Below are 27,514 nucleotides of genomic sequence, written 5' to 3' on the forward strand. Positions count from 1 at the left end.
TGTTGTTTAGAGTGATTTTTATTTATATTAATTTAATTATGCTATAAATTCATTTTTTAAAAGACTTTTTTTCATGCACATTATATTTCTGAAGCCATTTCATGTTGCTCTATGTAGATCCTGCTCATGTATTTTGACCACTCCATAGAATTCAAACATATACAAGTACAGCAGTAGGAAAATTCATGGCATTACAAAATCTGAATCAAAACGCACCTACATTTCCAGTTTGAATAGATTGAGCCAAGGCAGTTTGAAAATGGTTGTACTTAGAATCACAGCAACAGTGTAACAGGGTCCCTATTTCCTCACATCTTTTCCAAAGTAAGGATTATCAGACTTTTTTTGAATGAAAATGATATTTTGTTGTCCTTTCAACTTATATTTACTTAACCATCAATTTTTGTGAACATATTTTTCTATGTTTGCTGGCAATTTGCATTTCTTTTATTGTAAATTTCCTGTTCCAACATATGACCTTCCAATGTCTTCAGCTTGGCAGTATTTTTAGAATTTCAAACTTGAAACTTGGGTGATGGTGAAATCTAAGGTCATCAGTGGATACCAATGATTTATCTATTTAAGACAAACTGCAATGATATTGAGCAAATTAAAAGCTTATGTGCATCATGCTTCCTGGGGCCAATAAAGTAATCATTTGGAAGTCTGTGTTATAAAACTGTAGCATATGAGCGTGAAATTAAGTTAACCAACATGTTCAACCAAAAGTCGTTTAGGGACCATTTTAGTTTAACTGTGATGCAGGCTGGCAGCTTTCCCTAGTTTCAAAACTCACAGCCATGCCTACTTCCTGTTCATCAGGCATATGCAATTTGTCTTGGAGCTTTGTGGAGAGCTAGACATATGACATGTCAGGACACATCTGGTACATTAGAAGGATTTCTCTTCGCTTCTCCCCTCCCTCTTTCCTTCTAGTCTTCTTTCCTTTACTGGAGACAGAATGCATCTCCTTACAAAACAGGCCTCAGATCTCCATCCCTTTTGTCAGTTTTTGTTGACTAGCCTTAATGTTCTGTTAGGGCTCCACCTCCTTCTCTGACAACTCAGCATTTGCCTGATGTGACATCTTCAAGAGTCTTTAAGACAGGCGAAGGAGGTGAAAGAGAGGGCAGTGTTGGGGGGGAGAAATGAGAGAGGCCAGGCCTATCAGCGTCACAAAGCATCTGTCAAGAAGAGATTGAATTAGTCCCTGGTCCTTGATGGAAGCTGCTGTCTTGTCCTTCAGGCCTCTTGGCAGAGCCGCATCTAGCCTCACCCTTCTGGCAGACATGCTGGGTCACGGAAGCCAGCACAATGCCTCCTCAGCACCAGTAGCCATTGCTAGGGTCTCAGGGCCAACCTCTACCATAGGAGGACCCTTTTTCTGCTCAGTACCTGGATGGATTCGAGGTGCAAGTTTGGGGCAGAGCTGGGAATCCTGGAGGGAGAGAAAAGGTCATGAGTCTGGGGTCTGCTCAGGGTCAGGCAAAGGGGAAAATGCTCTGTGGCAGAATGGCTCCTTTTAGAAGGGAATGTGTAATACAATTTGAAGTTAGCAATTGTGTTCCAGGCAAGGTAAATCTCTGTCTCCCTCTTTCTATTGAATCCTAGGTAAAGTGACAACACTGAAGAGTATTTGTGCAGGGGGGAGGCTGTACAGGAACAATAATGAGCCTAGTATGTGCACCTAGTGTGTGCTAGGAAGGATACATTTCATAGTTAATGTTACTTAATTATACAATACTTCCATAAAATATTTTTATCTCCAATTTACTTCACAATCATATTTTTACGTTATAATATTCTTGCAAAGACCTCATAAACTGTTTTCTCTGTTCCAGTCAAGACTGATTTGTTTTGCAAAGAAGAGTAACCTACTTAAATTAGCTGAAGAAAGGTGGTGTCTCAGTAGGTTATGAGGGAGTGTCACGGAAAACAAAAGCAGGAAATTGGGTTTTGTCTCATGGGAAGCGGAAAACTATTGGGCCACACCTTTCTTTCTCTCCATCCCTGGGCTATATGTCCTCCCTGCAAATCTGCTCTCTCCTCCAGCCTGTCTCTGAAAATGGGTTTCCACTGCCAACTTTCCAGCTTGCACATGGATAAAAAGAGACCTCAAGGCTGGCAGCTGCAGGCTTACTAATCTCACTGGAGATTTTGTGTCTCCTAGTTTTAAGATGAATCAGAGAATCTGATTGGCTCATCAAAGATCAGGTGGCCACATCTCATCTAGTCATCTGTGGCCAGGAGAGGGCACCCTTGGAAGAGCAGAGCTTCAGCAGGCACTGAGGTGGTATCTGCTCTAGTGTCTGCTACAAGGCCCATTTGACAGATGAGAAAACCGAGGTTCAGAAATGGAAGTGCTTTGACTCCAAGGAGCAGGTAATAAAGTAACTAACCAAGGACACTAATGGAGGGGACCAGTGGTAAAGATTTGGTGGAGGTGAAAAGATATACATCTGTTATGTGTCAGTTAAAAAATAAAATTGAGAAGCAGCTGCAGTCCATGGCACTCACAGAGGGAAACAAAATGAGTGAGTGAATACAGCATCGTCAACTGAAATATTCACATTGGGACTGATCAGGGCAACAACTCAACTCATGGAGAACAACCCATGGGTGATGGCCCACCTGACAGCTGCATGGAGCCAAGGAAACCCCTCCCCCCCACCAGCCAAGGGAAGTGGTGAATGAATATGTGACCCTGGGAAACCGTGCTTCTCCCATGAATCTTTGCAACCCATGGATCAGGAGATCCCCTCATGTGCCCATGCCACCAGGGTCTTGGGGCTGACACACAGAGCTGTGTAATCTTGGCAGAGCAGCTGCTCAGGCACACACAGAGACCCAGGAGCTTTACATACTCCGGCCCCAGGATCCCCAACAAATGTGTCTGCAACTCAGGCAAGGCAGGAGGTCCACACATACCCCTAGGAAGAGGGTAGAATCCAGAAAGTCAAGCAATGTCATTCTGTAGGTCCTCCTTCCATGGCACCTCACAAGATAAGACCCACTGACTTGGAATTCCACCCAGCCAATGGCAACAGGGTGGAGCCTGCCTAAGATGGGCCGGAGCCCCTCTGGGGAGGGGCAGGCACCATTTCTACTGTTAGGTTGACTCAGCTGTTCCAGCCTGTGGGCTTTGGAGGGTCCAAACAATCTGGAGGAGGAAGGGTCCCCCCAGCAGCGCACCACAGTGGCTTTGCCAGATTGTGACCAGACTGCTTCTTTAAGTAGAGCCCCTGATCCATTTCTCCTCACTGGGTGGGACCTCCCAGTCAGGCCCTCCAGTCACTTCTGCCCACACCTATTAGGGACAGAGTTCTGCTCTCTCTCTGGGATAGGGGAGGGCCGCCACCTGGGTTGATTGGATGGCTCGGCTGCTCCAGACTGTGGGCTTTGGAGACTCCAAGACAGCAGGGGCAGAGGCAACTGTTTTGGGGAGGTGTGGCCAGACTGCTTTTTTAAGCAGGACCCTGATCTACTTCTCTTCATGGGGCAGGTCCTCCCAGCCAGCGCCTATGGCCACCCTGCCCATGCTCTATAGGGCTCTAATTACTCCCTGGAATGAGTGCCTGAGGGACAGGGCAGGGAGCAATCTTGGCTGGGGCTTCTCAGCCAGTCCAGTCTGTGGGCCTTGGGGAGCCCAAACTGATTGGGGTCTGAAGGGATACCCGACACAGCACAGCTTCTCTGCAAAAAGTAGCCATACTGCTTATTTAAGTAGGTACCTGATCCCATTCCTCTTGACGCAGTAAGACTTCCCAACCAAGGTCCCCAGCCACCTCATACAAGTGTGTTCAGGCCAGCAATAGGTCAGTACACCCATGGGATGGAGCTTCCAGAGGAAGGGGCAGGCTGCCGTCTTTGCTGCTTTGCAGCCTTCGTGCATGATACCTCCAGGGACAGGAAGAAGCAAGGCAGCTAGGGTCTGGAGCAGACCCTCAGCAAACTGCAGCAGCCCTAGGTAGAGTGGCCAGACTATTAAAATAAGAACAACAACAAAAAAAACAGAAAACAACAACAACAACAAAACCACAAAATCCCCATCCAAAGGTCAGTAATCTCAAAGAATGAAGGTAGATAAGCACACAAAGATGGGAATAAATGCAAAAATGCTGAAAACTAAAAAATCCAGAGTGCCCCTTCTCCTTCGAATGACAGTAACGTCTCTTCAGCAAGGTCTCAGAACTGGGCTGAGGCTGGGATGGCTGAAATGACAGAAGTAGGCTTCAGAATGTGGATAATAATGAATTCTGCTGAGCTAAAGGAGCATGTTGTAGCCCAGTGCAAAGAATTGTGATAAAAACAATACAGGAGCTGAAAACCAAAATAACCCAGTTTCGAGAGGAACATAGTCGACCTGTTAGAGTGGAAAAACACACTACAACAACTTCACAATGCAGTCACAAATATTAATAGCAGATCAAGCAGAGGAAAGACTCTCAGAGCTTGAAGACTGGCTTTCTGAATTAAGACAGGCACACAAGAACAGAGAATAAAAAAGACTGAAAAGGAATGAACAAAACATCTGAGAAATATGGGATAATGTAAAGAGACTGAATCTATAACTGATTGGGGTACCTGACAGAGAGAGGGAGAATGGAACCAAGTTGAAAACATACTTCAGGATATCATTCAGGAGAACTTCCCTAACGTAGTAAGAGAGGCCAACATTCAAGTTCAAGAAATCCAGAGAACCTCAGTAAGATACTCCATGAGAAGATCATCCCAAGCCATATAATCATCAGATTCTCCAAGGTTGAAATGAAAGAAAAAATGTTAAGGGCAGCCAGGGAAAAAGGCCAGGTCACCTACAAAGGGAAGCCCATCAGACTAACAGTGGATCTACCAGTGGAAACACTAACAAGCCAGAAGAGATTGGGAGCCAATATTTAACACTCTTAAAGAAAATAATTTCCAACCCAGAATTTCATATCTGGCCAAACTAAGCTTCGTAAGCAAAGGGGAAATAAGATCCTTTTCAGATGAGCAAATGCTGAGGGAATTTGTTACCATTAGAACTGCCTTGCAAGGGCTCTTGAAGGAAGCACTAAATATGGAAAGGAAAAACTGTTACCAGCCACTACAAAAACACACTGAAGTACACAGGCCAGTGACACTATGAAGCAGCTACATGAACAAGCCTGCAAAATAACCAGCTAGCATCACGATGACAGAATCAAATCAACACATAACAATACTAATCTTAAATGTAAATGGGCTAAATGCCCCAATTAAAAGACACAGAATGGCAAACTGGATAAAGAACCAAGACCCATTAGTATGCTATTTTCAAGAGACCCATCTCACATGCAAAGACACATCTAGGCTCAAAATAAAGGGATGGAGGAAAATTTACCAAGCAAATGGAAAACAGAAAAAAGCAAAGGTTGCAATCCTAGTTTCTGACAAAACAGACTCAAAACCAACAAAAATAAAAAAAGACACAGGAGAACATTACATAATGGTAAAGGGTTCAATTCAACAAAAAGAGGTAACTATTTGTAATATATATGCACCCAATACAGAAGCACCCAGATTCTTAAAGGCAGTTTGTAGACACCTTCAAAGAGATTTAGACTCTTTAATAATAGCAGGAGACTTTAACACTCCACTGACAATATTAGACAGATCATTGAGACAGAAAATCAACAAAGATATTCAGGATCTGAACTCAGCACTGGATCGAGTGGACCTGAAAGATAGCTACACAACTCTCCACCCAAAAACAACAGAATATATATTCTACTCATCGCCACTTGGCACTTACTCTAAAATTGATCACATAACGGAAAGTAAAACACTCCTCAGCAAATGCAAAAAAAAAAAAAAACACTAAAATTATAACAGTCTTTCAGACAATGGCACAATCAAATTAAAACTCAAGATTAAGACATTCACTCAAAACCACACAGCTACATGGAAATTGAACAACATGCTCCCAAAGACTCTTGGGTAAATAATGAAATTAAGACAGAAATCAAAAAGTTCTTTGAAACTAATGAGAACAAAGATACCACATACCAGAATCTCTGGGTCACTGCTAAAGCAGTGCTAAGAGGAAAATGTACAGCACTAAATGCCCACATCAGAAAGCCAGAAATTTCTCAAGTTAACAACCTAACATCACAACTAAAAGAACTAGAGAAGCAAAGCAAATAAACCCCAAAGGTAGCAGAAGACAAGAAATAACCAAGATCGGAGCTGAATGGAAGGAGATAAGACATAAAAAACGCTTCAAAAATCAATGAATCCAGCAGCTGGGTTTTTGAAAAAATTAATAAAAGAGACCACTAACAAGGCTAGTAAGGAAGAAAAGAGAGAAGATTCAAATAAACACAATCAGAAACGTTAAGAGAGATACACCACTCACCCCATAGAAGTATAAACAGCCATCAGAGAACACTATTACTACCTCTATGCACACAAACTAGAAAATATAAAAGAAATGGATACATTTCTGGACATATACACCCTCCCAAGACTGAACCAGGAAGAAATTAAATCCATGAATAGACCAATAATGAGCTCTGAAATTGAGGCAGTAATAAATAGCCTGCCTACTAAAAAAAGCCCAGGACCAGAAGGATTCACAACTGAATTCTACCAGAGGTACAGAGAGGGGCTGGTACCGTTTCCGGTGAAACTATTCTAAACAATTAAAAAGGAGCGATCCTCCCTAACTCATTCTATGAGGTTAGCATCATCCTGATACTAAAACCTGCCAGAGATACAGCAATAAAAAGAAAACTTCAGAACAATATCCTTGATGAACATTGATGCAAGAATCTTCAACAAAATACCAGCAAACCAAAATCAGCAATACATCAAAAAGCTTATCCACTACGATCAAGTCAGCTTCACTCCTGGGATACAAGGTAGGTTCAACATATGCAAATCAATAAATGTGATTCATTACATAAACAGAGCTAAAGACAAAAACAACGTGATTATCTCAATAGATGCAGAAAATGCCTTCTATAAAAGTAAATGTTCCTTCATGTTAAAATCTCTCAATAAACTAGGTATCAAAGGAACATACCTCAAAATAATAAGAGCCATATATGACAAACCCAAGCCAGTATCATACTGAATGGGCAAAAACTGGAAGCATTCCCCTTGAAAACCAGCACAAGACAAAGATGCCATCTCTCACCATTCCTGTTCAACATAGTGTTGAATGTTCTGACCAGGTCAACACATGCAAGATAAAGAAATCAAGTGTATTCAAATAGGAAAAGAGAAAATCAAACTATCTTTGTCTGCAGATGATGTAATCCTATATCTAGAAAACCCCATTGACTCGCCCAAAAACTTCTTAAGTTGATAAGCAACTTCAGCAAAGTCTCAGGACACAAAATCAATGTGCAAAAGTTGCTAGCATTACTGTACACCAGCAACAGGCAAACTGAGAGCCAAATTATGAATGAACTCCCATTCACAATTGCCACAAAAATAATAAAATACCTACGAATACAGTAAACAAGGGAAGTAAAGGATTCTTATAAGGAGAGCTATAAACCACTGCTTAAAGAAATCAGAGAGGACACAAACAAATGGAAAAACATTTCATGCTCATGGATAGGAAGAATCAATATCATTAAAATGGCCATACTGCCCCAAACAATTTATAGATTTAATGCTATTCCCATTGAACTACCATTGACATTCATCACAAAATTAGAAAAAAAAAACTATCTTAAAATTCATATGGGACAACAACAAAAAAACCTTAAATAGCCAAGACAATTCTAAGCCAAAAGGATAAAGTTGGAGGCATCACGCTGCTGGACTTCAAACAACACTGCAAAGCTACAGTAATCTAGACAGCTTGGTACTGGTACAAGAACAGACACATAGACCAATGGAAAAGAATAGAGAACGCAGAAATAAGACTACATACCTGCAACCACTTGATCTTTAACAAACCTGACAAAAACAAGCAATAAGGGACAGGGTTTCCTGTTTAGTAAATGGTGCTGGAAGAACTGGCTAGCCATATGCAGAAAATTAAAACTGGACCCCTTCTTTATACCATATACAAAGATCAACTCAAGATGGATTAAAGACTCAATTGTAAAACCCAAAACTATAAAAACCGTGTAAGAAAACCTAGGCAATACCATTAGGGACATAGGCATGGGCAAAGATTTCATGATGAAGACGCCAAAAGCAATTGCAACAAAAGCAAAAATTGACAAGTGGGATCTAATTAAACTGAAGTGCTTCTGCACAGCCAAAGAAACTATCATCAAACAGACAACCTACAGAACGAGAGAAAAATTTTGCAAACTATACATCTGACAAAGGTCTAATATGCAGCATCTACCAGGAACTTAAACAAATTTACAAGAAAAAAAACCCCAAACAACCCCATTAAAAAGTGGGCAAAGGTTATGAACTGACACTTAAAAGAAGACTTACATGTGGTCAACAAACATCTGAAAAGAAGCTCAACATCACTGATCATTGATCATTGGATAAATGATTTTCATGGCGTTCTTTGCATTTTGCAACTATTGCTCAAGCTTCAGACCCAAAAGCGCACTAACTTTAGAGTCACAGACCCGTGGGTTCCAGTTTGAGCTGAGAGACTGTGAGCACATCTAACCCACTCTGATCCTGTATCCCAGTTTTAAAATCACCTATTTCCCATCAGTCGGGAGGCTGGAGAGAAAAGTGCCACTCTGTCCCCAGTACACAGTAGGAGCATAGTAAGCTTAAGCTCTTTTGCTTCCCCACTATCCTAACGTATTAGGGGAAAGACAGAGATGTGGGGAATGGCACCTGGGAGGCTCCAGCTGTATGCTTCACAATCCTACCTAATGAAAAATCTGAATTAGGCTTCAGTTACCCGTCTACAAAATGAGGCAGGACAGGCGTGGGTAGGAAGAGGAGGAGCTGGGCTTTGTTGGTTTAAGCTGAGCCCGTCTAATTCTGTAACGTGGACTTCACTATCAGGTCCAGCCCACTCCCCAGCCAGGGCTTCTCCTGCTCTGAATGTCTTTTAGCCAAGGCCAAGTCTGTCCAGGGTCGTGGTGGGGAGAAGCACTTTCCCCACGTAACCTGCAGGTGGCAGGAGAGCAACGCGGGAGCCCAGGGTTGCGCTCCAGTCTTCCTGGAGACCTGGGCAGGGCGAGGGTAGGGCGAGGCAGAGGTGGTGGGCACCTTTCAGCTGGGCAGTGGCAGGAGCGGGACTGTGGATCGTTCACACCGTTTAAAATAGACACATGGGTCTTCTGGCTAATTTCCCCTCTTTGGTAGGGTGATCATATGCTTTATCACCCAAATCCAGACACTTCGGAGAGTGAAAGGGGGCACTAAAATAATTGCACTGGGACAGCAGACCTAACCTTAGCTGTACCTTGCAAACCAGAACATGTGGTCACCCGACCCGTTGGTCACTTCTTCTTCCTTGTTTCCTTTCTTTTAATTTGTTTTTCTTTTTAAACACACAGTGTTCCCTCCCCGAGCACCATTGTCTTTGAAAATGCGCTTGCAATCGGGATATTTTCGACCAGGCAACATCTGCTTTCGCATCTTGAGTCTGAACAGGCTCTCTGAACCCACCTCAAAGGCTGGTTTTAGCTTCCAGTCAGAAGACTCTGTTCCCTGGCTTGCCATCCCCATGACTCAAGAATTACAGATGTCAGACGTGGAACAGTGACCCTTAGGTCAACTTTGTTGCCTCTTTGTTAAATTTATTCCCGCAAATTTTATTATTTTTTTTTGAGATGGAGTCCCTCTCTGTCGCCCAGGCTGGAGTGCAGTGGTGCTATCTCGGCTCACTGCAACCTCCGCCTCCCAGGTTCAAGTGATTCTCCTGCCTCAACCTCCCAAGTCGCTGGTACTATAGGTGTCCACCACCAGGCCTGGCTAATTGTTCTATTTTTAGTAGAGATGGGCTTTCACCACTTTGGCTAGGCTGGTCAGAAACTCCTGACCTCAGGTGATCCGCCCGCCTCAGCCTTCAAAATGCTGGAATAACAGGCATAAGCCACCGTGTCCCGCTCTATTCCTGTAATTTTGTTCTGAGTGCTCATGTCCTTTGTCTCTTTGCATTTACGTATATTGGTTTATTGAATTGCAAGTAGACACGTCCCATTAAGCAGGATTCTTATATTTCTAAGATCATGCCTTACTCCAACTCCAAACTAGCATGCCATTTATCCCCTTGTTTCTGAACCCTCTTCACTTAGTCTCATAAACATCCATCCGTTGCAAAAAGGACTTCAACTTTCCTCACTTCCATTTTTAGTTGATTCATTGCTATCCAATGATTTGTCTGGGGGAGTCATTAGTAAAGAACTGTGCCCTTAAATTTATTTTTATAGCTGGATTCCACTAGTTAATATATCTCTCTCTGTCATTCTCACATTGCAACAAATGACTATGGGTTTCTGTCTCAACCTGAAATCTAGATTAGAAATTTGGTTTTATCTGAATAAGGTAGTAATAGTTAATGTGAGGAAAAAATTAATTTACTGAAACTTTTCTCAGCTAAGATGACACTCATAGTCACAAATATGTATGTAAGGAAGCGGAAAATTGGGCTGTAAATATATAAACTCTTTTTTTTTTTTTTTTGAGATGGAGTCTCGCTCTGTCACCCAGGCTGGAGTGCAGTGGCCGGATCTCAGCTCACTGCAAGCTCTGCCTCCTGGGTTTATGCCATTCTCCTGCCTCAGCCTCCCGAGTAGCTGGGACTACAGGCGCCCGCCACCTCGCCCAGCTAGTTTTTTGTACTTTTTAGTAGAGACGGGGTTTCACCATGTTAGCCAGGATGGTCTCGATCTCCTGACCTCATGATCCGCCCGTCTTGGCCTCCCAAAGTGCTGGGATTACAGGCTTGAGCCACCGCGCCCGGCCTATAAACTCTTAAAATACTGTGTTTAGAGACAAGATTTTCCTTTTTTTTTTTCTTTTTAGTAAAGTATATTTGCTATGGTTGGAATGATTGTGTCTTTTCCAAAATTCATGTTGGAACTTAAGCCCCAATGTGATAGTATTAAGAGGTGGAGTCTTTAGGAGATGATTAAGTTGTGAGGGAAGAACCCCCTCATGAGTGGGATAAGTGACCTTATGGAAGGGCTTGAGGGACCTACCTGGCTTGGTTTTCTTCTTTTGTTTTTCTGTCCTTTCCACCATGTTAGGACACAGCGTTTCTCACCTCTGGAGGAGTCAGCATTCAAGGTACCATCTCAGAGCAGCCTTCACTAGACTACAAACCTGCTGGCACCTTGATCTTGGACTTCCCAGCCACCAGAACTGTGAGAAATAAATTTTTGTTCTTTACCCATTACCCAGTCTCAGATACTTTGTTATAGCAGCACAAATGGACTAAGACAATATCTTATGTAGAGTGAGGTGCATAATATACCTTAAGTTACAACTCTGTGGTTTTTTTTTTTTTTTGAGAGAGTCTTGCTCTGTAACCCAGGCTGGAGTGCAGTGGCATGATCTCGGCTCACTGCAACCTCTGCCTCCCGGGTTCAAGAGATTCTCCTGCCTCAGCCTCCCAAGTAGCTGGGATTACAGGTGCCCGCCACCATGCCCAGCTAATATTTGTATTGTAGTAGAGATGGGGTTCCACCATGTTGGCCAGGCTAGTCTCAAACTCCTGACCTCAAGTGATCCACCTGCCTCGGCCTCCCAAAGTGCTGGGATTACAGGTGTGAGCCACCGTGCCTGGCCAACTCCATACTATTTACATATGTGCACACTCATGTAACTACCAGTCAGCTCGAGACATAGAATATGCTCCCATCACCGCAGAGGGCTCCCTTGTGCCCCTTCTCAGTTGCTGTCCTCCTCAAAGTTAACCACAATACTGACCTCGGTCACCATGGATTAGTTTTGCCTGTTTTTGAACTTCATATAAATGAAATAATTCAGTATTTGCATGTTTGTGGCTGGCTTCTTTCATTCAACCTAATCCTGTGAGATTTAGCCATGTTTTGGGTACCGGTAGTTATTTTTCTGGTTGTGTGGTTTTCCATACTGCATATATTACCCTTCTATTTTTATCTCGAACTCAGTGTCCTGTGGGGTCTATTGGTTCTTTTTGGCTAGATTGATATTAAACATCTCATCAATGAAGCTTCGGAAATTTTTAGAAGACAAAAGCCCAGTAAACCCAAGACCCCCAACCTTAAGCCAAGTTTCCTTCTCAGGCCTGCTTCAGTTGTTCTCCGTGTGCTCTTTTTCCCTCGCAAAGCTGATGGAAATTAAGAAACCCAAAATCTCGTTATCATGTTATCAGCTTAGGGATGCTTGTCATCTGAATAATAGGGTGGATATTTATAATCTGAAATGTTAAGATAACAATACCAAACACGTACATAGCACAAACTGCTGTTCAAAGCGCTTTACATTTATTATTTTCCTCAAGACAACTGTATGAAATAGACACTATTTTTGTCATCCCCACATTTTAGAATGGGAAGTTGAGGCACAGAGGGGCCATGTAACTTTCCCAAGGTGGTAGAGCCAGGACTTGAACCTGTGTTTTCTGGTTTTAGAGCCTGCAGACTTCACCGCCACACCATATTGTGTAGCATGATACTTCATATGGTTAAAGTGTCTTCTTGTATTCGCCTGGGAGCATTTTCTGAATAATTTGAATCTTACAAATTTGCTTCAAAGAATACAAGTAAATTGAAATGGAAGATCTAATATAGAATGTGTGGCATTCATGAATAAATTATAGGACTCTCTGTTTTTTTGGGTTTTTTTTTTTTGTTTTTTTGACATGGAGTCTTGTTCTCTCACCCAGGCTGGAGTGCAGTGGCACGATCTTGGCTCACTGCAAGCTCCGCCTCCCGGGTTCCTGGCTTTCTCCTGCCTCAGCCTCCCGAGTAGCTGGGACTACAGGTGCCACCACCACGCCCGGCTAATTTTTTTGTATTTTTGTAGAGACGGGGTTTCACTGTGTTAGGCAGGATGGTCTCGATCTCCTGACCTTGTGATCCACCCACCTCGGCCTCCCAAAGTGCTGGGATTACAGGCGTGAGCCCCCGCGCCCGGCCAGGACTCTCCGGTTTTAAATAATAATTATTTGCTTATCTTATGCCTTTTGTCAGGCAGGGCTGTAATGTGCTCGCCTCACTTTCCTTCTCTTCAATAAGAGAAGATGGGCTCAGAGACAGGCACAACTGATCATAAAATCTCATCACACGTTCCGTCATCATCTGGAAGCTGGAGATAGGTTTGTGAAATCTTGGTTGAGGAAGAGTTGAATGCCACTTGTAGCACAGCGAGTTTTAAAAAGATGGTTTTACTCTCCAGTTCTGTTGCACAGGGCCCTGTGAGTTTTATCAATTAACATATGTGACCAACAGTTTTCTCACAAAGATTATCAGGGTTCAGAGGAAATTATCTTCCAGTTTTATTCTGCTGCTAAAGTGCTATATTTCTTTATAGATGAACTAATCAGTTCTTGGTCACTTGCTTTTCATTAGACATTTCTCTGCCTCTTTAGGGTGTGCTTTATGTCTTTTTATGCCCAGGCCCGGGTTTTTCCTTCTAACTGCAAGAAAAAGATCATTGAAATTTTCTCTCTCAAACTTCTGAGTTCAAGTGATCTTTGCCTCTGCCTCCTGAGTAACTGGCATTACAGGTATGTACCACTGTACGCACACACACATACACAAACATGCATATAGACATGCAGACATTCACATGTATACACACATGCAGACATATACACATATCCACACATACTAATCAGATAAACATTTACACACACCAACACACACGCGCACACACACACATACACACCTTGTTTCCATCTTCTTCTCAGGACTCAGGGCTCTCAGACAGTGGACAGAGTCTTGTACCATGAGTCAAGGGTCAACTGTGTAACCTTGCCAAAGTGTCTTCCCTTTTGAGATCTTGTTTATAATAATAAACATCCTTACCCACCAATTAGGGTTATTTTGAAGATGAAACAGAAAAAATAACAGAATGATGGCATGTTATATAGTTAAAAAAAAAAAAAAATTAGAATTGACCAGAAAGAGGTCTGGCCTTTGTTCTAGACTCCTGGGAGGTAACCGTGAACACGTAATACCTGATAGGAATATCTTTGCCTGGGGATCCTGGGTCATGATGGATAGTCTAATAAGGAGATTTAAGGTGGAGACTAGCCGGACCAGGAAAATGGACTGTGTGATTTAGAGTCTGGGCTTTAGGTCACCCCTGGAAGGACTGGAGACTGGAAACTGAGAGCAGCTATGTGGACAATCAAGCATTGCCTCTGTAATGAAGTTCCAGTAAAAACCCTGAATGCTGAGGCTTGAGGGAGCCTCACTGGCTGGGAATATTCCATGTGTACTGGCACATATGAAAGCCAGGAGGGTGATGCCCTCTGACTGGATAGGGAGGGGATAATGGACACTCGGTGCCTGGTGCCCTCCTGGACTCAGCCCTATGCCTTTCTTCCCCTGGCTGATTTTAATTTGTTTTAATTTGTCTCCTTTCTGTGTAATCAAACTGTGACTGTGAACACGACAGCTTTCTGTGAGTTGTCGCCGGTTCTTAGAGGTGAGCAAGCAGAGCTGATCTACTGACTGCCTGGAAAAACTCTTTTACAATCCCAAACCAAGGAAGGCCAGAGCTTTCCTGAATCTGACCCAACAGATTTTGAAGCCAAAGTTGAAGACATCTGAAGCCAAAGCCAGGCCAGACAGAGATTAGGCTCCTGGGAGGGAACAGGTGCAGTCCTGCTCAGGCTGCAGTGTCCCTGGGCTACAGCTGGCCAAGGGCTCCTTTGGGTCACAGCCTTTAGGGACAGGGGTTTGGGACTGGTCAACTATCTGATTTGTAAGACTCTGTTGATGAGCTCAGCTGGGAAACTGTGTGGTAATGGGAAGAGAATGGTTTTGCTTTTCCAAATCATCTACCCCCAGCATGCTTTGATCCACATTGGAACGCAGTGTGGAAACTGCCTTTGAACAGCCTAAGCCTGAACTCTGGGCCATGTGTCCAGTTTTTTGGCCTCTAGCTTTGTTCAGTCCTTACCCATACCCATCACTGATGCCAGATCCATCCTCCTAAATATCCTTTTCATCATGTTACCCTCCCCACCACCTCATGGCACCTTCTACACAACAGGAAATGTCTCCAACCTCAGCCTGGCATTCAAGGTTCTTTCTGATGTGACCCAACTCTCTCCCCGTGTGCCTGCCAAATTGGATCAATTTTTTCTATTCATGAGCTGAACTTTCCCATCTCCATTCTATTGCTTACACTGTGACCTTCCTGTGAATGTGCTCTTTCTCCCTCTCCCCAAGTCCAAATTCTATAGACTGAATTGTGTCTCCCCAAAATTCTTATGTTGGAGCTGTAACCCCCTATGATTATATTTGGAAGTAGGGCTCCTAGCAGGGAATTAAAGTTAAGTGAGGGAGGAGGGGCAGAGCAAGATGGCTACATAGTAGTCTCTATCAATCATTCCCCCTGCAGGAAAGTCAAATTTGACAACTGTCTACACCAGGAAACCATCTTCGTAAGAACCAAAAATCAGGTGAGGACTCACAACACCTGGTTTTAACTTCATATCACTGGAAAAGGCACTGAAGAGGGTGGGAAAGACGGTTTTGAAACACCAATGCCGCACCTCCCCCATCCCCCAGCAGTGGCTGCTGTGGTGCTTAGAGAGAATCTATGCACTTGGGGGAGGGAGAATGCAGCAACTGTGGGACTTTGCATTGAACTCAGTGCTGCCCTATCACAGCAGAAAGCAAAAACCAGGTGGAACGCATGTGACACCTGCCCATGAAGGGAGCATTTAGACCAGTGCTACCCAGAGGGGTCACCCATCCCAGTAACACAGTTAGAAGGCTTGAGGCTTGTGTTTTGACAAGCCATGGCATGGCAGGCTATTATGCTCTGGGGCCCTAATTAAACTTGAAAGGCAGTCTAGACCATAAGGACTTCAACTCCTAGGCAAGTCCTAATGTCATGCTGGGCTCAGAGCCAGTGGACTCAGAGGGCACACGACCTAGTGAGACATCAGCCTGGGCAGCCAAGGGAGTGCTTGCACCACCCCTCCCCCAACCCCAGGCAGTGCAGCTTGCAGCAACAAAAGTGACTTCTTCCTTTTGCTTGAGGAGAGGAGGGGGAAGAGTAAAGAGGACTTTATCTTACATCTCGGATACCAGCTCAGCCGGAGTGGAAGAGAACACTAGTCAGAGTTGAGAGGCCCACATTCCAGGACCTAGCTCCTCAATTACATCTCTAGATACGCCCTGGGCCAGAAGGGAATCTGCTGCCTTGAAGAACCCAGTCCTGGCTCAAGAGTCCTTGGGCTCTGAATAGCCAACAGTGATGCCCAGGTAGTGTGCTACGGGCCTGGAGTAAGACCCTGAGACACGCTGGCTCCGGGGGAGACCCAGTGCATTCCAGCTGTGGTGACTGTGGTGAGACACCTCTGCTGGAGCAAAGCAGAGGGAAGGGTAAAAGGGACTTTGTCTTGCAGCTCAGGTACCTACCTGGCCACAAAGGGGTAGAGCACCAAATGGGCTCTTGTGGTCACTGATTCTAGGCCTTGGCTCTTAGACAGCATTTCTGGACCTGTCCTGGGCCAGAGGGGGGCCCACTGCCCTGAAGCTGAGTCCCAGGCCTGGAAGCATTCACCACAAGTGACTTAAGAGCCCTTGGGCCCTAAGTGAACATCGACAGTAGCCTGGCAGTACTAGTGTGTGAAGTGTGTGACTCAAGGCAGGGTCCCTACCCCCACTGAAACACTACCGCCAGCCAGCAGGCTCAGGCACCTTGGCCTGTTGCTCGTAGGGGTCGCCTGTGCTATTCAGTCAAGGGGACCACAGTGCCTGCTGGCCCAGCTGAGCTCCACCTAGCGAGCCCGCCCGCCTCCCCTGCCACGGACTCTCCCTCTTCCGCTTTTCTCAGCAGGAACAGCCCAGCCTCACCTAGGCAACCAGCAGCCCCCTAACCAGCTGAGACTCCCCTCTTAGACTTATAAGTCTATGGCCAGTAGCATCCGGCTGCCTGCCCTCCCTGCCTCCCCCAGGATCCCTTCAGAGGGTCCTGGGCTTTCTGATGCCCCAGAGGGGCCTCCGGTGCTCATTCCAACCATCCATCCCTTTTAGCTTCACCATCCTGGTTCAAGCAGTATTCCTCTCTATCAGGCCTGGTGGCGGCTGCATGGGGCTCCCCAAGGCGAGAGGTGTCTCTGGGCCAGTGGAAGACAGGGTGACCAGAGAAGAGGGAAGCCCGAGGGGGCTGAGCATTGGTCTGAACTGTGGGTGCACTGCCTGGGTGCCGTGGGAGAGGCCAGCGTGTGTGGGGTGGGGAAGGCCACCGCAGCCCCCAGACACTACCTGTGAGGCTCCAGTTCCTCCCTCCACCTTCTTCCCCTTTCCCTTCCAGCCTCTCTTTTCCAGGAACCTTGCCACACCCGCACCTGCACCCTCCCCCTGCCAGCCCTCCTACAGCTGCTGCGGCGCTCCCTCGCTCTGCGCTTGCCTCACCCTCTCTCTGCTCACTTCTCTCTCTCCTGTTTTCTCTCTGCTTTCTCTCCAACTGCCAGCAGATCGGGTCAGGCAAGTCCATCCCGTCCTGAGAGCCCCAGGCAACCCTTTGACCTCAAACAGATCCCTCCTCTTCTCGGACACCTCACTTTCCAAGCCTGCCTGGGCAAGTGTCCTGTGACTTGACAGTGGCTCCCCCAGTCCCAAAGCCAGCCCCCTTCATCCGTGACTTAGTCTGTTGTAGTGGTGAGCTGACACCTCCAGGGGTGACCATTGCTGAAAACTTGTTCCCCCTCTGTGGTATGCCCTGCCCTGTTCCATAAATATCTATACTCATATATACACACACACACACACACACACTGTGTATATATATGCACACACACACACACTGTGTATATATATACACACACACATACTGTGTATATATATACACACACACATACTGTATATATATACACACACACATACTGTATATATATACACACACACACTGTATATATATACACACATACATACTGTATATATATACACACACAGTATATATATACACACACACTGTATATATATACACACACACACAAACATACTGTATATATATATACACAGACACTGTATATATATATACACATACATACTGTATATATATATACACACAGTATATATACACACACTGTATATATATACACACACACACATACTGTATATATAAACAAACTCATACTGTATATATATACACACACTGTATATATATACACACACATACTGTATATATATACACACATATACTGTATATATATACACACACATACTGTATATATACACACACATACTGTATATATACACACACACTGTATATATATACACACACATACTGTATATATATACACACACATACTGTATATATATGCACACAATGTGTATATATATACACACACACTATATATACACACACAAACACATACTGTATATATATATACACACACACATACTGTGTATATATATACACATACACACTGTATATATATATACACACACACTGTATATATATACACATACATACTGTATATATATATACACACAGTATATATATACACACACACTGTATATATATATACACATACATACTGTATATATATATACACACACAGTGTATATATATATACACACACACAAACACATACTGTATATATACACAAACTCATACTGTATATATATACACACACTGTATATATATACACACACACATACTGTATATATATACACACACATATACTGTATATATATACACACACATACTGTATATATACACACACACACTGTATATATACACACACATTGTATATATATACACACACACATACTGTATATATACACATACATACTGTATATATATACACACAATGTGTATATATATACACACACTATATATACACACACAAACACATACTGTATATATATACACACATACTGTATATATATACACACACATACTGTATATATACACACACATACTGTATATATATACACACACACAAACACATACTGTATATATACACACACACATACCGTATATATATATACACACACATACTGTATATATATACACCCACACACTGCATATATATACACACACATACTGTATATATATATACACACATACTGTATATATACACACACATACTGTATATATATACACACACACTGTATATATACACACACACTGTATATATATATACACACACACAAACATACTGTATATACACACACTGTATATATATACACACACACAAACATACTGTATATATATATACACACACTGTATATATATACACACACATACTGTATATATATACACACATACTGTATATATACACACATATATACTGTATATATATACACACACATACTGTATATATATATACACACACATACTGTATATATACACACACTGTATATATATACACACAAACACATACTGTATATATATACACACACATACTGTATATATATACACACTGTATATATATATACACACACATATACTGTATATATATATACACACACAAATACATACTGTATATATATACACACATACTGTATATATATATACACACACACATACTGTGTATATATATACACACACACATACTGTATATATATATACACACACATACACATACTGTGTATATATATACACACACATACACATACTGTATATATATACACACACTGTATATATATATACACACACATACTGTATATATATACACACACAAACACATACTGTATATATACACACACATACTGTATATATATATACACACACACATACTGTGTATATATATACACACACACATATTGTATATATATATACACACACATACACATACTGTGTATATATATATACACACACACATACACATACTGTATATATATACACACACTGTATATATATACACACACACATATACTGTATATATATACACACACAAACACATACTGTATATATATACACACACATACTGTATATATATATACACACACACACTGTGTATATATATACACACACACATACTGTATATATATATACACACACATACACATACTGTGTATATATACACACACACATACACATACTGTATATATATACACACACACATACTATATATATATACACACACAGTATATATATATACACACACAAACACATACTGTATATATACACAATGTATATATATACACACACTCTATATATATATACACACATACTGTATATATATACACACACATACTGTATATATATATACACACACATTATATATATATACACACACAAACACATACTGTATATATATACACACACATACTGTATATATATATACACACATATACTGTATATATATACACACACATACTGTATATATATACACACACACATACTGTATATATATACACACACACAAACATACTGTATATATATACACACACACTGTATATATATACACATACACACACACAAACACATACTGTATATATATACACACACTGTATATATATACACACACACAAACACTGTGTATATATATACACACACATACTGTATATATATACACACACAAACACTGTGTATATATATACACACACACTGTATATATACACACACACACACTGTATATATATACACACACTGTATATATATACACACACACATACTGTATATATATACACACACTGTATATATATACACACACATACACACATACTGTATATATACACACACACACATACTGTATATATATACACACATACTGTATATATATATACACACACAAACACATACTGTATATATATACACACACATACTGTATATATATACACACACATACTGTATATATATACACACATACTGTATATATATACACACACATACTGTATATATACACACACTGTATATATATACACACAAACACATAGTGTATATATATACACACACATACTGTATATATATACACACATACTGTATATATATACACACACAGATACTGTATATATATATACACACTGTATATATACACACACACAAACACATACTGTATATATATACACATACTGTATATATACACACACACATACTGTATATCTATATACACACATATACTGTATATATATACACACACAAACACATACTGTATATATATACACACACACATAGTGTATATATATATACACACACACAAACACATACTGTGTGTATATATATACACACACACATACTGTATATATATATACACACACACAAACACATACTGTGTGTATATATATACACACACATACTGTATATATATACACACACACACACATACTGTGTACATATATACACACACACATATACTATATATATACACACACACATACTGTATATATATACACACACACACACTGTATATATATATACACACACAGTATATATATATACACACACACACACATACTGTGTATATATATATACACACACATACTGTATATATATACACACACACTGTATATATATACACACACTGTATATATATACACACACTGTATATATATACACACATACTGTATATATATACACACATACTGTATATACACACACACATACTGTATATATATACACACACATACTGTATATATGTATACACAGACATACTGTATATATATACACACACACTATATATATACACACACTGTATATATATATACACACACACAAACACATAGTGTATATACACACACATACTGTATATATATACACACACATACTGTATATATATATACACACATGTATACTGTATATATATACACACATACTGTATATATATACACACACACTGTATATATACACACACACAAACACATACTGTATATATATACACATACTGTATATATATACACACACATACTGTATATCTATATACACACACACATATACTGTATATATATACACACAAACACATACTGTATATATATACACACACACATAGTGTATATATATATACACACACACAAACACATACTGTGTGTATATATATACACACACACATACTGTATATATATATACACACACAAACACATACTGTGTGTATATATATACACACACATACTGTATATATATATACACACACACACACATACTGTGTACATATATACACACACACATATACTGTATATATATACACACACATACTGTATATATATACACACACACAAACACACACTGTGTATATATATATACACACACACAGTATATATATATACACACACATACACATACTGTATATATACACACACATACTGTATATATATACACACACGCTGTATATATATACACACATACTGTATATATACACACACACTGTATATATATACACACACATACTGTATATATACACACATACTGTATATATATACACACACATACTGTATATATACACACACATACTGTATATATATACACACACATACTGTATATATACACACACATACTGTATATATATACACACACACTGTATATATATACACACACTGTATATATACACACACTGTATATATATACACACACTATATATACACACACATACTATATATACACACACATACTGTATATACACACACACACACTGTATATATATATACACACACACACATACTGTATATATATATACACACACACACATATGTAGGTGTGTGTGTTTATGATGTATGTGTATAAATATGTATGTGTGTGTATATATACACACACACACACATACACACCTACACAGGACCGACCGTCTCGCCTCTAGCTCTGGGAATCAGTCACCATGCTGTCCTTGTGGAATCTTATGACCCAACAAGAGAAAGCCATCCCCATTTGCCCTTGGCACCAGGGGCCCCCAGCCCCTTTCTTCAGGGTCCCAAGGGGAAACTGAGGCCCCGGATTGGCAATGTAGAATCAGGGGAGCCCACTGGACTCTTACCAATGCATTGGTGTTTTCATTGAGTTGACTGATTTTTGTGGAGCTCAAGTCCAGGCCTACTGCTAGTGCTTGGTACTGGCTCTGAAGCTGGCTCTTATCCTGTGAAGCCGGCTCTGGCCACTGGGGGGCAGGGCCATGAACTCAGCCTGGAGGGAGCCTACAGAGCAGCCAGCGCTCTGGAGGGACAGACAGAACAGGCCACCAGGTGCAGACAGGAGAGGGAGGCAGGGGGACAGAAGGGAAGACGGCTGGGGAGGATGGAAGTCGGTGCCTTTGGGTGCCGGTTCCTGCCTTCACGGCCACCGCTAGATCAGGCTTCTGAGCCTGTTGGCTGTCAGGGCCGGACTGTGCCCCATAGGCGCCATGGCAAACCCCACGGAATCCCCCAGGTGTCACCGGGCAGCATACAGGTAACAGGCTGGGAAGGTCCCCAACAGCCCAGCTGGACAAGCTCAAGACACTCTGGGGCTCCTCGTTCAGTGGCACAAACTCCAGGACCCAGTGAGGGAAACGGGAACACACCAGGCCGAGGAGTATGGCTAAATCCGTTTATTCCAAAATAAAAAGCAAAATAAACAGGAGTCACATCACCAGGGAGCCACGACCGCATCCCCGCCTCCTTCCTCTGTCCCATCCTCTCAATAAATAAGTTTCCCAGCCGCAAATAATTATTAGAACCTCCTCCCCAAATGTCAGCTCCAACCTCTGCTAGGCATGATACAGGGCGTGGCCCTACCCCCCGGAATATACAAATGTTACACAGATAATATATGTACATGGGGAAGGGCCCCCACCCCAGCAGCCCGTGCCCTCTCTTGGTCCACAGTTAGCCCCACTATCCCTCCTCATCTGCCTCGTTGAATACGAAGATGGGAGCCCCCTTGAGGGAAAACAAACACCAAGAAGGAAATATAGGGATCTGGGCCTTTGTTTCCAGAACAGAGAGACCTGGGCTGGGCACAGAATCTCAGAGCATGAGGAAACAGGCCGCACACCCCCAAACTACTGGACCATTGGAAGAGCATAAGCCACATACTCAACTGCAGGACACCTCTAGGCCTTTGCTCCCCACCGTAAAATTCAGTGTCTCTTCTGAGCCGGCAAGGTGGGCCACAGCACCTGGACAGATCTGACCGACTGGGGGTAACGGGTGTGATGGCTGAACAACTCTCTAACAGCAGCCAAGGGTGCTCTGTCAGGCCCCCTTCCCATGCCCATCTCCAGCAGGATCTGCCTTCATTCATGCCCTGCTCCTCTGGCTTTGCAGGAGTCCCCTGGGCAAGTTAGATACGGAGGAAATGCCAAATCACAGCCAGAGGAGGTTGTCTCCAAGCCCCATGTATCCCCGTGCCCTGACTCCCACCAGGCTCCTTGTGCACCTGAAAGATGCTCTATGAGTTCATAATGGTGGCCATGAGCTCACTGCTTCCCCTGCCTCCCCCACTCCCCATATGGATGAATGTTACCCATCTTTAATCTTCCAGCCAACCTCAAATGTCACCTCCTCCACCTTCGAGTCCATTCGGAGCCAACCTCCCCATAAGCTGAGCATTTGGAATGTTCCAAACTTCTCTCTTGCCTCCTTCAGAGGAGTCTGACTCCCTCAGTCTGCACCCTCCCTTGTTCAACTATTCTCTCCACTGTTTATTTAGCAAAGTGCCTTTGTTGTTAAATTATATGGCTAAGTGTCCGTTTGATTTTTAAGAGATTAGGGCCTTGGTCACTCATCTGATTGGTTAACCTCACATCTTTTACAGTTAGTTTCTCTGAAAAAAAGCTTCAGTCCTTCCAACTATAATGTGAACTCACTTTCTCTTAACCCTATGTTCCCTACTCTTAAACCAAAGTGAATTAATTCAAAATAATCACAAGCTTTTTTGTGGTCTATAGATCTTTGCCTTTAGGGCAAAACCTAAAGGTCACTTGGGTTTTTTTTTTTTTTTTTTTTTTTTTTTTCCATCATTCCTAGTCTAAGAGTACCAAACTGGGCATTCAAAATCCCAAGTCCCAGGCCAGGCACGATGGCTCATGCCTGTAATCCCAGCACTTTGGGAGGTGGAGGTGGGTGGATCACTTGAGGTCAGCAGTTCAAGACCAGCCTGGCCAACATGGTGAAACCCTGTCTCTACTAAAAATACAAAGATTAGCTGGGCATGGTGGCAGGTGCCTGTAATCCCAGCTACTCCGGAGGCTAAGGCAAGAGAATCGCTTCAACCTGGGAGGCAGAGGTTGCAGTAAGCTGAGATTGTGCCACTGCACTCCAGTCTGAGTGACAAGAGCGAGACTCAGTCTCAAAAAAAAAAAAAAAAAAAAAAAAGCCCCAAATCCCACATGCCTGCTCAGTATGTTATTCCCAAATTACTTTTAAACTTTAAGGTATGTCTCACTTTCTCCAAGATGATAAAATATGCAGGGAAGGAAAACACCCAATCAATCAAGCAGGTGAAGAACAAGACACAAACAAGCTGAAGGTTAATGGCAGCAACATAAAATAAGCCAGAGACAAAGTATCCCACAAACCAGAGAAACCTCAGGGGCACGCACAACTGCAGAGAGCAAGCCAGAGGGGTCTCGGCACAGCTTCACCTTCCACTTGTCCAGTGGGAGAGCACTACCCCATTGGAATGGTTAAAGGTGGACACCAGCACCTTCAAAATGTCCTGAATCTACAGGAGGTGAAAAGGTAAAAACAAAGGCAGGGAGAGAAAGATAGAAGTGGCTTAGAGAGAAGCAAGAAAGTCAGGAAAGGAGGAAGATGTGGGTCCAGGGAAATGAAATGTTGAAGAAGAGCAGAGATCAAAACCATTCTTCCAAACGGCCACCTGCTGCCTTGCCAGGGGCAGGAACAAATAGATGGAAAAGTCTCCTGAGAAACGCAGTCACAGAATGGAGTCACCTGACCAATGCAGCTCTTAATACACTCAGTGGAGCCCTCTCCTCAGGCCCAGGATGTGGGTGATGAATCTAGTAGAGCTCCAGACCTCAACCTCCATTTAAAAAACCAGACTTCTGAGTAAGGGTTAACTTGAACAAAGGGGGCTTCAGCTAAAAAACAAGTTTTAAAGACACTGATCTTATCCAGTATCATCTTACAGAGGAGGAAACTGAGGCCCAGGGGACAAAGTGATTTTTCTGTGGTCACCAAGCAAGCTAGTGGCAAGTTAGATCTTCTCTTAATTCTAGTGCCTGGGGCTCTCCTCACCACACCCTGGGGCCCTTTCAGTGACTTCTAAAGGGACAGCCTGATGGCAAGTGGCTGTTCTCATTGGCCTGGCTTCCCCTTGAGACTGGGGATGAGGAAAATCAAACAGCAACGACCTTTTACTGGGTGTTCTGGGTGTTTACAGCAGGCCATGTTCAGGGATTAACATAAAAACAACAGCAATAACAAATCACACTTAAACTTCACAAATGGAAGTCAAGCAACACCACTTCTATTTTACAGATATGAAAAGAGAGGCCCAGAAAGCTCAAACGACTTGCCCTAAATCATATCCCTAGCATATGGAGAAGCAGGTTTCAAGCCCAGAATTCTTAAGCAGTACCTGGCACTTCTTCCACAATCTTAACAACTACCCTCTACTGCCCCTTGGGCCCCCTGTGCCCAGGAGCCTGACCAGCCAAGACTCACATCTCCAGGTGAGTGGAAAGCACCAGAAGTGGTTGTCTCAGGGTTACTGCTGTGTTTTTCTTTTTTCTCTTCACTCCTGCTGGAACACCAGGGCTGTTCCTCTGCTGATACTCTTTTAACTGTGGGAAAGAAGAGCAGTAATACGCATGAGAACAACAAAGCCTTACAGTCATATCCTCCTTTCCAGTTTTTACAAAATACTTTTATACACCATCTGATTTAATGCCACCAACAACCGCACAAAATGTTGTCGCAATCACTTAGTGACTGAGAGGGACTGAGATCATGGCTTAAAAAATAAAAGGCAATACTGGACCTTGAACTCAGTCTTCTGACTCCAAGCTCTGGGGTTTTGCCACGAATCAGCAGCTGCCAGGGATCAAAACCAGAGGCAGAGGTAGAACAGTAAACATTAAGGAGGCAGGAACTGTACACTCTGTGGTTTGGAGTCATACATCCTCACACATCTGTTAGTGTTAAGAAGTGCACCAGTACCTCTCAAACTTTTATATCAATGTGTCCTCATGGCAGAAAGCAGCCTTTCTCTTAAAGCTGGGAATTTATCAGAAAGAGAACAACTTAAGCCTCATTTCAGAGAGGTCTCATTTCAGAGAGGTTCTTAGAAACCTATCTGACTGTCATCCCTAAGTATATTAATGTTTTTTCTCTTTCAAGAGAATCAAGGGAAACTGATGCTTCAGAAAGACGTCTCACATTTATCCTGTGGCACTCAAAGTACCCCAGGTTGAGATGATATGAGGAAAATTCAAGCTGTCAAGTTCAGTTTCTCAAGATCTATTCCACAGAAGATGAGCAGCTCTCACTCCAGAGACCACTGACTGAAGGGCAGTCTGGTCCCAGAACCATGGAGAATTAGAATATGAGGT

At 42.3% G+C, this 27,514-nt stretch overlaps 1 long non-coding RNA gene across 1 annotated transcript; it reads right to left on the reverse strand.

Moving 5' to 3' along the window:
- LOC106999045 (uncharacterized) lies at positions 1 to 26,750 on the reverse strand. The gene is made up of 2 exons (XR_013395016.1): positions 26,628 to 26,750; positions 1 to 1,438 (listed from the first exon to the last, which is right to left on the reverse strand). It is a non-coding gene; the product is annotated as an uncharacterized LOC106999045 (long non-coding RNA).
- Between the last annotated feature and the right edge of the window lie 764 nt (positions 26,751 to 27,514).

Source organism: Macaca mulatta, chromosome 6 (assembly GCF_049350105.2).
Source record: "Macaca mulatta isolate MMU2019108-1 chromosome 6, T2T-MMU8v2.0, whole genome shotgun sequence".
Taxonomy (NCBI): domain Eukaryota; kingdom Metazoa; phylum Chordata; class Mammalia; order Primates; family Cercopithecidae; genus Macaca; species Macaca mulatta.